General features: G+C 55.0%; 1 protein-coding gene across 18 annotated transcripts in view; it reads right to left on the minus strand.

Annotated features, from left to right (window-relative positions):
* Positions 1 to 12,216, minus strand: part of PITPNM2 (phosphatidylinositol transfer protein membrane associated 2) — a 159,753-nt gene that overhangs the window by 75,101 nt on the left and 72,436 nt on the right. Inside the window, exon 1 of one of the 18 annotated variants that reach the window (XM_025267746.3) lies at positions 10,160 to 10,436. The exons of the other annotated variants lie outside the window; for them this stretch is intronic. The gene's annotated coding sequence lies outside the window, so the exon portion shown is untranslated. Of the gene's footprint in view, positions 1 to 10,159; positions 10,437 to 12,216 lie in introns of those variants that run through there. 18 annotated transcript variants of the gene reach the window in all.

The following is a 12,216-nucleotide window of genomic DNA, read 5'->3' on the forward strand; positions in this document are numbered from 1 at the left end:
CACAGTCTGGCTCTTCTATCTTTGGCGGGGAGCCTGGGGCTATTTCTGGAAGCTCTGCACACAGCCCGCCACTTCCCTGCCAGGCTGACTGGGTCAAAAACAAAACCAGCCCAGCAACAGCCCCATGTCAACAGGGTGGGGAGGGGGGAGGCACTCGACAGCCCTGAACGGAACAGCAGGCTTGGGGGTGGTGGGGGCGGCGGGGGCAGGCACCATCTCCCCACCCTGCAAAAAATAAAATAAAACGAGGTGGTGAAACAAACAAACAAAGCTAGTGGGAGGCAGCAAGATGCGGTGGGGAAGACTCGCTTTGGCACAGATGGACTTCAGTTCAAATTTAAGCTCTGTCTTTGAGCCAGTCATTCAACCCCTCCAGGCCTCAGTTCACCAGTTTGCAGGAACATCATCCACTTCATGGGGTTAGGCAGGATTAAATAAGATGATGCTGGGGCACTGGGTACCTCCTTCTGGACAACTGAACTCTTCGCCTCAGCCTGATACTCTGGTCATCCCTCCAAGGCAGCTCAAAGCCCCCTCTCCTGGGCAGCCCCAGTCCACCCAAAGCAAGTACTCAGAAAACCCCTGTGGGTAGAATGAAAGCGGGGAAAGGGCTGGCAGCAGAGAGTGGAGGACAAGGATGGGAATGGTCATGTAGGGCGTTTTTCCAAGGAGCTGGTACCACGGGAGTGGCAGTCACAGGTTATCATGTCTCTCTGACAGATGACAGGCGCGGGCTCAGAGAAGGGAAGTGACATGCCCAAGGTCACTTGGCGAGTCAGAGCTCAGGGAAGCCCAGCTCGCCCCAGTGAGGGCTGAGGTCCTCAGCAAGCTGCGCTCTGATTTGTCTGGAGGAGAAACTGGGGCCTAAGGGCAGGGAAGACAGCATGGCTCAGAGAGGAAGGTACAGGTGGCATAGGACATTCTTGAAGGATCATCTTTGCCCAGGGGCCTGGGCTCAGGGGTCTGGAGCTAATTATGGACCAAGGAGGGTGGGAGCATGTATTGGGAAACTGACAGCCTAGTCAGACCCCCCCAACCCCGTACTTTTCTCATTAGACTCTCAGAAAGGAGCTCAGCTTGATGTTTTGCAATGACCTAGACGGGTGGAATGGAGGTGGAGGGTAGAAGGGAGGCTCATGAGGGAGGGGATATATGTATGCATATGGCTGACTCATGATGTTGTGCAGCAGAAACTAACACAATGTTGTAAAGCAATTATACTCTAATAAAAGAAACGGGGGAAAAAAAAGCCCCAGGTTTGGACTCACAATAGCCAAAAGGTGGGTGCAATCCATGTGTCCATGGATGGATGAACTGATAACCAAATGTGGTCGATCCACACAATGGAATGTTATTCAGTCTTAAAAAGGAAGGAAATTCTAACTCCTGCTACAACATGGAAGACATGATGCTATGTGAAATAATCCAGACACAAAAGAACAAGTGGTGTGTGATCCCACTTCTATGAGGTGCCCGGAGAGACTCATAGCGACAGAAAGGGGCTGGGGGGAGTGGGGGCTTAGTGTTTAATGCGGACAGGCTTTCAGCTCAGGGAAAGAAAAGAGTTCTGGAGATGGATGGTGGTGATGGTTCATGAGAATATGAATGTACTTAGCCGCTGAACCGCACACTTAAAAATGATTAAAATGGTAAATTTTGTTATATGTGGTGGTGGTTTAGTCGCTAAGTCGTGCCTGATCTTTGCGACCCCATAGACTGTCACCCACCAGGCTCCTCTGTCCATGGGATTTTCCGGGCAAGAACACTGGAGTGGGTTGCCATTTCCTTCTGCAGGGGATCTTTCCCACCCAGGGGTCTAATTCCAGTCTCATGTATTGCAGGCGGATTTTTTTACTGACTGAGCTACGAGGGAAGCCTGTTACGTGTATTTTACGTGTGTTATGTGTACTTTATCACAATTTTAAAATAAAACAGAAAAGGGAGAAAAAGCCCCAGAATTGGGTACAGGGTTTTCTTTGGGGGTGATGAAAATATTTTGGAACTAGACAGAAGTGACTGTACAACATCGTGAGTGTACTAAATGCCACCGAATTGTATACTTTAGAAACAGTTTTATGTTATGTGAATCTCAACTAAAAAAAAAATTAAGCTGCTGAGGATGAGGCAGGTGGCTCCAGCGGACAGGCACCCTGGGCGGGGCTGAGAGCTAACGGTGTCTTCCATCACTGAGCCTATTACTTCTCACTGAGCAGGAGCATCTAAGGGACATCACAGGTGTGGGCAGGGATGCAGACAGGTGGTTGAGATGCCAGCAGCCAGGCAGGCACAGGCCACCTGCTCCCGGCAAAGAGGAATGCATGGCACCATGGCAGGGTCCCCTCCATCACCCCTGGATGTAAACAGTTCCTAGAAGTCAGACACAGGAAGGGTTTCACACAGCAGCAGGATCCATTGCTCCTTAGTGGATGGGGACACAGGGCCCTTTGAGGGAGAGGGATACACCCAAGGTCTGCAGGAGGTCACGGCAATGCTGGACCTTACGTTCTCCAAAAGCATCCAGCCTGTGCGTGCAGTTGTGGAGACCAGCATTCCCTCACGGCTGAGATGTGTTCAGTGCATCTCGTCTGGGACAGGCCCTGGACGCATGGGGATGAAGGCTCTTGCAGGTGCCAAGCACCTAGATGACCACTCCACACTGTGCCCCCCCAGTGTAGTGCCCCGTGAGGGCTCAGTGCTGAGACAGAGGCAGAGTTGGGGGCAGGCAGGGTGTCTGGCTGGCCCCTGGACAAGGTTCCTGGGCAAGCTGGCAGGATGTGGAGCTTCCAGAGAGATTGAGGGAGGGAGACCCGGCTGCAGAAGCCAATGGGGTGGGACGGCACGTCGGGGGAAGGGGTGGTTGGGCTTTGCAGAGGAGTCGATGGCAGCATGTGGGAGCACTCCTCCCCCCGCAAACCCATGAGCCAGGGGTCTGGGGCTGGCACTGCCATGTCCCTTTGGCTGCCCTGGGGTGAGTCTCAGTCTCAGGCTCAGAGCTCATGGGATGGGGACTCGGATGCTGTGTGCAATACCAGTCCTTTGAGGGCTGGGAAAGCATCTCCCAGGACGGCACGCTCACCCCTACAAGGTCCTGCTGGAAGGCTTTTTGTCAAGCAATCTGTCTCCCTGGGACTCAATCTGGTCCTGAAGCTCTTCAGAGCCTTGTTTAGCTTTTCTTGCCCAGGACACCATAAAGCATGCATCCAGGACTTCTCAGGTGGTCCAGTGGTTGGGAATCTGCCGGCCAATACAGGGGACATGGGTTCGCTCGCTGGTCCAGGAAGATCCCACATGCCACAGAGTGACTACGCCCGGGAGCCACGACTATGGAGACTGTGCTACAGCTACTGAAGCCCGTGTGCCCTGGAGCCCGTGCTCTGCAGCAAAGAAGCCACCACAGTGAGAAGCCCGCACACCGCTAGAGAGTAACCCCCGATCGCCGCAACTAAAGAAAGCCCATGTGCAGCAACGAAGACCCAGTGCAGCCGAAAACAATAAAATAAATTAAAAATAAATATATAAATAAATAAAACCAACCTTAACAAAACAAAACAGGTGTCCAAGCGGCACACCCTCTCCAGGATAGTTACCCACGCTCCCCACTGGCTATCACATCACCTCCTGTGCCCTGGACTCTGATTCTACTCGCAGAGCCAAAGCTGCCCTAGCTGACAACAGAGCCTGAGGCAGCTAAAAGCCCCAGATCTGTTTCCTGGGACCTCCCCCTGCCAGACTACTGCTTCCCCTGCCAGCGCAACAGACCTGCCCTGCCTGCTGGGTGGAGTGGACAGCAGTGCGTCCCCCGAAATTTGTGTCCACCTGCAACCTCAGAATATGACCTGATTTGGAAATAGGGGCTTTTTCAGACCTAGTTAAGGATCTTGAGAGGAGATCATCCTGGATTTAGGATGAACCCAAAATCCAACGAAGCGTCTCCATATAAGAAGAGGAGAGGACATAGGAGGAGGACATGCAGAGGGGACGACCATGTGAACACAGAGAGATCGGAGAGACGCAGCCACAAGTCAAGGAACACCTGGGGCCACCAGGAGCTGGGAGAAGCCAGCAGGGATCCTCCCCTAGAATCTTCAGAGGGAGCACAGCCCTGACGACATCTTGATTTCAGACTTTTGACCTCCAGAACGGAGAGACAATCCATCTCTGTGGTTCTAAGCCACCCAGCCTGAGGTCTACTGTCACGGCAGCTCTGGGACGCTGGTTCACTGGTTTGCAGCATCAGGAAACAGGATGTAGCCCGAGCTGACCACATGGGCATCACCCAGTGTCCCCCTGCGCTGGGAGCCTTCAGGAGACAAGGCAATGGCGTCCTGGCCAGGAGGGTGACACCGGAGCTCAGCAGGACAGAGCACGCCTGTCACCAGGCTCTCCCAGGGCTGCAGCCCAATTAGGTAAGGTCACTTGAGGAGCCCATGCAAGGCTGTGAGAAGCCATTCTCTGTCTGCTATGAAGTGGCTGCTGGATGTGCGGCCACACGGCCTTTCTGCTTTCCCCATGCTGCTGTCTAGACAGCTTGTTCCATGCCCCCACACCTGGTCAGGCCAGCCCAGCCCTGTCTGAGTTCTCAGGGGAGCCAGCCCCAAGCCAGCACCAGATGCACAGGCCTAACCCAAGCACCGCCGTTTCTTCCCTTTTTAAAAAATTTTGACCATGTCATGTGGCATGTGAGATCTTATTTCCCCAACCAGGGATCAAACCCGTGACCTTTGCATTGGGAGTCCTGAGTCTTAAGCACTGGACCACCAGGGAAGTCCCAGCCACTGCAGTTTCTCTGGTGAGAGATGCTTGACCTCCACCCTGACCTTTGGCTCAGTGTCCCTTACATGTCTCCATTTTTGGAGAACCTCTCATTGGGGGATGGGGAGCTGGCCAAGGCTTCTGGAAGCTCTGGGACTGAGATTGGGGTTACCCTGGTCTCCTGTTGGGTAAGGGAGCTCAGACAGTTGAGCATCAGCAAACCCCTGTGGCGGGGAGGGGCTCTCCCTCTCCCAGCTCTGTGGATGCTGCCGTGCCAAGGGGCAAGGTTAGGGCCATCACAGCACTGATGAAGTTGGTGCTCAAAGGGCTTTGCCATGGCCAAGAGCAGCATCTCTGCAACTGAAGTCCAGGGATGAGCTGCTTTAGAAATGTCTCGTGAGCTTGTTCAAAATCAAGGTTCCTGGGACTTTCTTGGTGGCCCAGGGGCTGAGAATCCACCTTCCAATGCAGGGGACGCAGGTTCAATCCCTGGTCGGGGAACTAAGATCCACATGCCGAACAGCAACTAAGCCTGCCCACCACAACTAGAGAGTATGTGCACTGAAATGAACGACCTACCTGCTGCAACTAATAAGGGCCCCCTGGGGCCCCCCTAGAAGGCACTTGCTGCTGTCAACCGCCTGCAGAGACAGGTCTCATGGAGCACCCAGGCCAGGCAGCTCCGAGGAATGTGGCACTGGCCAGGCCCAGGCAGGAGCCCTCCCACTGGCTGCCGCACTTGAGTCCTCGCAGACTGCCCGGTGGTTAGAGGGAGCACAGCTGTCCATGGCACAGAGGCTCTTCTCCCAGGAGTACCGGGCAGTATCTCCTCCTCAGGCTGCACACGAGGCAGCCCTGCCTGCTAAATGACCGCCTGGGGACTTCCCTGGGGTCCAGTGGTTAAGACTCCATGCTTCCAATGTAGGGGGCGTGGGTTCGATCCTTGGTCAGGGAACTAGGATCCCACATGCTGGGCAGCACTGCCAAAAAGTAAATTTTTTTTTTTTAAAGACAACAACAACAAACAGGACCAACTGGTTCTTCAGCCAGGACCAGTAGGGGGTACACCTCTAAGGGCTCAGCATGGAAAAGGCCCTGCATGCACCGGCCCAGCCAGCATTGGCTGTGGGGCAAGAAGCAGCCCAAGAATGTGATGGCTCGTGCCCGTGCTTTGCAGAAGGAACATCACCTTGTCACCAGCGAGGTCTCTCCACAGCTGCAAAGGGAGGGGGGCAGGTAGAAGGGAGCAGGGGCCAGTGCGGAGAGGAAGGGGGACTCTTCCCTGGCCCTGGAGCTGCCCAGCCCAGCCCAGCTTGGCTCTGGGATACTCAAGAGAACCCATCTGGGTCTCTGTGCCAATTTCCCCAACTTCTGGGCCTGACCTGGAATCCCCAGTGCGTAGGCTGCTGCCCGGGAGGGCAGAGGGCTACAAACAGCTTCAAGCCGCCCTCTTACCCCCAGGGGAAGCGGCCAGGAGGTGATTCAAGCATAGATTCTGCTCTCTGCTCTCTTTCTGGGTCTGGGGAGGCCCCTCCTTGGCACTGTGGCCACATCCGGCTCCAGCAATGAGACACACTCCCTGTGCCTTGGTTTCTCCACCAGCAACACTGCAGGGGCCCTGTGCCCTCAGCTGGCTGGCGAGGCCCAGGCCTTCCTCTTCTAAGCCGCAGGCAGCTAGTGACCACACCTCTGACGGAAGCTCCCGCTGGCCACAGCACAGCACTAGCTCTCCAAACATTTGGGAACATGTAAAGCAGCAGCTGACCTGGCCCCGATCCTCGGATGACCTTTGGTACAGACTGTCTATTTGAAACTAATCCTTTTCTTGAGTCCTGCCCTGGAGGAGAACCCTATAACGCAATCACTGGCATCATCTCGCTCCTTCTCTCGGCCCGTTCTCACCCAGCGCCCCGGCACGAGGATCGCCCTTGTTCTGCACAGAACACAACTCAGGCTGGCGGCACTGAGTGACTTCCGCCAGGCCTCACAGCTGGAACTCAATGCCGGGTCCATGTGGCTAACGACTTCTGCTCCTCCTGTCTCCCCAGGGCAGCCCCCACCTCCCAGTCTCCCCATCCAGGAACCTGGAGTCCCAAGGTAGGACTTTAGCCATGCAGTTCGCAGGGGCCCAGTGGGCAAAGGAAACCAGGCAGCTGGCGTGCGTTCTGAATTCCCCGTTCCCGGTTCCTTGTCTGCGCAGCCTGCTGCGGCCCTGACAAAGCCCAGTCACAGCCGCAGGCAGTGATAATGGTGTGTCCACGCCTCGAAAGCTGTGAAGTGCCTGACAAGGGCACGGGGCGACAGGCGGAGTGAGGTGCTGGCCAGGAGTGTGAGGCTCTGCATATACCCTCCCTGGTCCTTCCCGCCTCCCAAGGGCACCGTCCTTAACCCTGTTGTGCAGGCCAGGAAACTGAGCTCAGAGAGGCCAAGGGGGATCTCCCAGGTCTCACGCCTAGGCTGATGGCAGAGAGTGGACAGGAGAGGGGCTTGGTCTCGCTTCCACCTCCACGTTTCACCAGCAGGCGGTGGGCACCTGATGGTGTGAGATGGCCCCGAATGAGCCCCACACTCCCGCCCTGTGCTGCCTTCTGTCCTCCCTGCGACCCCCGGAGAGGTGAGGAGGACCTGATGAGAAATGATTCTCTTGTAGCAAGGTGGGGAACCTGGAACAGAACTCGCTGGGGGTGCTGGCTCGGGTACCACCACGCTCACCTTGGAGGTTGGGGTGGCCCACAGGCAGCAGAGCCAGAACTCCCAGCAAGCAAGCCAAGATTTACTGAAAGGGGTTCTCTGGAGCCAGGGGTTCAGTGGAAGGCCACAAGGCCGACAGCACGGGAAGGGAGGCTGCAGCTTGGACCCAAACGAAACCAGCATCCTGGCAAGAAACCATCAACTTTATCCAGGCCTGGGGCAAGCAGCAGGCTCCGTCCTCTGGAAGGAAAGACTCAGGCCCCGGGGAAGGCCTCGCCCAGCCCCAACCTTGGAGGCCCTCCAGTCCAGGGAGAGCCCTGTCTCAAGAGAGAGTCTGGCCTGGCCACAACCTGTAAGCTCCCCCACCATAGCTCCCTCTTGCCCGCAGGCTGGCCAGCCATTGGCTTTGTTCATGTGGCTTCTTAAGGTACAAACCCTCCTCTGTTATGTCACGATTCTGTCCAGTTTTAGAGAAAAGCTCTCAAATGCTGTTCTGTTTTTGTTTTTTTTTTTTCATTTCTAACTTACCAAAAAGTTGCAAAAATAACATAAGAACTCTTAGATTCTCTCTACCTAGAATCACTGTTTAAATCATCTGCTTTACCACTGGCGCACTCTCTCTCTGCGTATCTATATGCATATATCTACATACTCCAAACGCTTACAGTCTTTTCTGAGCCATCAGATAGTACGATACCAGGATATCTAAATGCATGATAACAACCCTCTGATGCCAATTCTTGGGATTCACTGCCACACACCCTCACATTCCTCTCCTCCTGGCTGAGGTACATAAAGTGGGTGGTGCTCTCTCCAGGTTACAGATGAGGAAACTGAGGCACAGTGTCCTGGGGTACATGGCCCTCCTTCTACACCAAGCCACCCACACCTAAGGTCTCATAAAACACACACACCCACTCTGCAGACTTTTGGATGACAAGACGATGTCTTAACTCTTTTTCTTTTTTCCCAGAGAACGTTTCATGTGGCTCTCATTTATTTATATTTGGCCTGGCACACAGGATCTTCGTTCCCTGACCAAGAATCAAACCCACGGCCCCCTGCAGTGGAAGCATGGAGTCTTAACCACTGGACCACCAGGAGAGTCCCTACCTTAAGTTTTACAAGAATGTGAGCCAGGCTGCCCCCACAGCACATTAGAGAGCAGATCAGCACCCGGAGAATCAAGATTCTCTACAGAGCAGAGGGTGGGAGTGATGGGCGGTGGGAGTGTAAGGGGCTCCCCACTCCACCCTGCACCGCCTCCTCCTTCAGGGCCTGCCCTCTGCTTCTTTTTTTTTCTCTCCTTAGACAGCTGGGATGGAGGGCCTCCTCCCTGGGGGAGCAAGGACTGGGTCTTCCCTTCATCCTAAAGCCCAGAGGCAGGGGGCCCCATGCAGAGCAGGCTGTGTGTGTAACTGATGAGTGAATGAATGAGTCCGAGAGCTGAGTTCTGGCTCTGCCATAGCGCGGGCTACTCAACTGCTCTGATGCTCAGTTTATGCTTCTGCTCAGTCGCTCAGTCCTGTCTGACTCTTTGCGACCCTATAGACTATAGCTTGCCAGGCTCCTCTGTCCATGGGATTTCTCAGGCAAGAATACTGGAGCAGCTTGCCATTTCCTACTCTAGGGGATCTTCCTGGCCTCAGTTTTCTCACCTGTAAAATGGGACAACACCAACCACTTCTACAGTGTGGTTGCAAATTTTTACATTAGATGAGATTTGTGAAGGCGCCTGTGAGGTGGGTGTTAAGACCCCAGCTCAGAGTCTGCTGAACCAGACAATGGGGAGAGATGGAAAGCAGAGCTGAGGATGCCTAAGTACAAACAATGTGGGGAGGCGCGCACACACACTTGCACGCACGCATGCACACACGGCCTCACGGCTCAGCACCTCTCAAGCTCAGCACTCTCTCTCTTTGACAGCCCCTCTTCCTTTCAGCTTGAGACCCTCAGCAGCCCAATCTGAAAAGCTGGCACCTGGGGCTTCCACTGAAGACACAAGTATACTAATGTCTATAACACACCTAACAACATAGCAAAGCCTGGGGCGATGTGGAAAAGAGGAACGGTAAGAGAGGAGGGCAGAGCTTTCCAGAAGTGGACACAAATGGTCTGTCTCACTCACATAAGACTCGGAGCTAAAAAGCAATGCACAAAAAGGACGGCTGTGTGATCTTATCAATACTGGGAACTGTTTATGGGAGATCATGTTATCAAGGGCAGAATGCCAGCTGGTACATGCACCCCTGATGGAAGCAGGGAAAACGGTGTGTGTGTGTGTGTGTGTGTGTGTGTGAGTGTGCATGTGTATGACTGCGTGCGTGTGTGTGTGTGTGTGTGTGTGTGTTCAGGCACATTGCAAAGCAGACCGGGAGAGTTGAATGTTCATGAGCTTCTGTTCTCCTGCACAATTTCTTAAGCCATTTGTGTAAAAAGATGAACTGCTACCACTAAGATTTTCTTAGTCTCAGCCTCTCAGGTGGTCGTGGTCCCAAGTCCTAGAACCCTGGATATTGAGCCAGGACCGCCTGTCCTGCCCGACACAGCCTGGGTAGGGGGGACGCCAGCGCACAGGGCAAGGCAAACCAAACTTTCCCCGCAGAGATCTTCCTGTGGGCTTCCTGAGGTCTGTCCGAACCACCAGGCTTCCCACCGAGCCCTCCCCTGCATCCCAGGGCTCCCGTCGAATTAAAGAAGAGAGAGAGCCACTCACCGCCTGAAAGCCAGCCAACACGGCCACTATTCCACTTTTCCTGGAGTGAGCTTTCCACACTTGGGGAGGCTGGAGCCACCGGCAGCCAAAAGGCTCTCACCTCTCCGACCTGCTCTCACACCCTCTGCGGCTCTTTACGAGGCTTTCAAGTAAGGCACCGGTTTGTGAGGTTGCTCGGAGAGAGGAGGCTGGCTCCTTGTGCTGGAGGACAGGAGAGGGAGGGGGGGAGGCTGGCACGGAGCACTCAGGATTCACTCTGGATGAAAGCCGGCGGGTTGGTGGAGCCGTGCTTCCCTCCCGCCCCACACCACCCCCTCCACCCCCGCCCCGCAAGCCAGCCCTGCTCTGCCATCCTTCCAACTAGCTGGCATGCTGATTAAACACAAATGTGGATCACCCAAGCATTGCCCCCCCACCCTGGACGCCCGTGAAAGACACCCTTCCTTGAGGGGAGGCCAAGTAACCCCAGCGGCCGCAACCTCCTGTGGGTTCTGGGAGCTGAGCTGAGAACAGGGTGCCGCCACTCACGGGGCTGACCTTTCCCGTGTCACATCAGATTTTCCGTTCGCCAGCAAACCCAACCCAACCCAACCAGCACGCGGCCTCCCCACCCCATCTCACGACTCGTAAAGCCATCAGAATTTACAGCAAACGACCAGAATCCAGACGCGGCTAATGTCATTAAGAAGCCTGCACAGCGCCCAGATGCCGGCAGGGGCTCGGTGACAGACAGACGCCAGCCTCGCAGTGAAGGGAAAGCAAGACACAGCACAGACGCCGCAGGCACAAAAGCCTTCCTCTCATCCTGCCCCACAGGAACCGATCTGATTATCAAAGGGAAACACGGAGGACTCAGAGGTTAAGGCGGCTTTAGCGAAACAGGGCTTCGGGAGCAAACACAGTTTAAAGAGACCCGACCACAGACCCAGCCTGGGGTGGGGGGTGGGGGAGCCCTGCCTTGGGCTGTCTGTTTTTGAACGCAGTCCGCCAGAGATAATGCTGAAAACAAGCACATAATCCAAGGAACCGCCTGACTCTGAACACATACCTGAGTGTCTAGGCGCCCTGCCACCTCAGCCCCCAAGGTGGGGACCACGATCACGGCTGACTATTATTTCCTCTGATACCTGCACCAAACTTTCAAGCCTCCCTCTGAGTCACTGGCATTCACTTTCTATTTAAAGATCACACAGGGCTTCCTCTTAAGCACCATTCAAACCCGTGGCTTCTAAGAACTGGGTGTTAAATCTGTTTTCTTCGGGCCTCACTTTCCATCAACAGAGATGTTCTCTTTGACAGCGAGGGGTTCTTTTTTTCCATCATCCACTGCCAGGAGGCAGAGGTAACCAGAGGGGCACGGATCCCAAGACCACCCCTGGGACGGGCGGCGGATGGAGTAATCTCCCCGATTCCTTTCTGGAGAGCTATGAGAAGCTGTCCTGAATGTCATGGCTGGAAACGGGGTAGACACAACGGAAAACCTCAACCTGCTGGGCAGCGGTCTTAGGATTCTGTCTGAGCCACACTCCACTGAGGGGCTGTCCCAGACACACAGTGGTACTGCCCAGGACAGCCAGACAGCTAGGACCCTCCCTCTGCCCGGATCAGCCTGACTACACCATCTTCTGGGAAATGCTTGGTTACGGGGATGAAACATTTCCCCCACCAAACTCCGTTTCCAGGTGAGAAAGGATTAGATAGAGAAATCTGTACCAAGCCATCACCACTTGGGAGCCCTGTCCCATCTGGGGTGTACGTGCATGCCCCCAAATTCCCTCTCCCTCCTCGTGTGGTCAGACCAGTCCAGGAAAGCAGACTCTTCCTGCTGTGTAGTGATGAGGCTGAAAACTGGAAGAGCAAGAGACAGCCACAGACCCAAGCACCAGGAGTGGGAGTGGGCCACTTAGAGCCACCCTGGAGGAAAGACCCCACATGCGCCCAAACTCTGCTGTGTGCCCTCCAGCTCCGAGTCGGGCCATGTCTCTCCCTCCCTCTCCCCCTCCACCCCAGCGACTCCAGGGAAAACAAGCAGCCCACGTGACCAGGACAGAGCCTGC

Source organism: Bubalus bubalis, chromosome 17 (genome assembly GCF_019923935.1).
Source record: "Bubalus bubalis isolate 160015118507 breed Murrah chromosome 17, NDDB_SH_1, whole genome shotgun sequence".
Taxonomy (NCBI): Eukaryota; Metazoa; Chordata; class Mammalia; order Artiodactyla; family Bovidae; genus Bubalus; species Bubalus bubalis.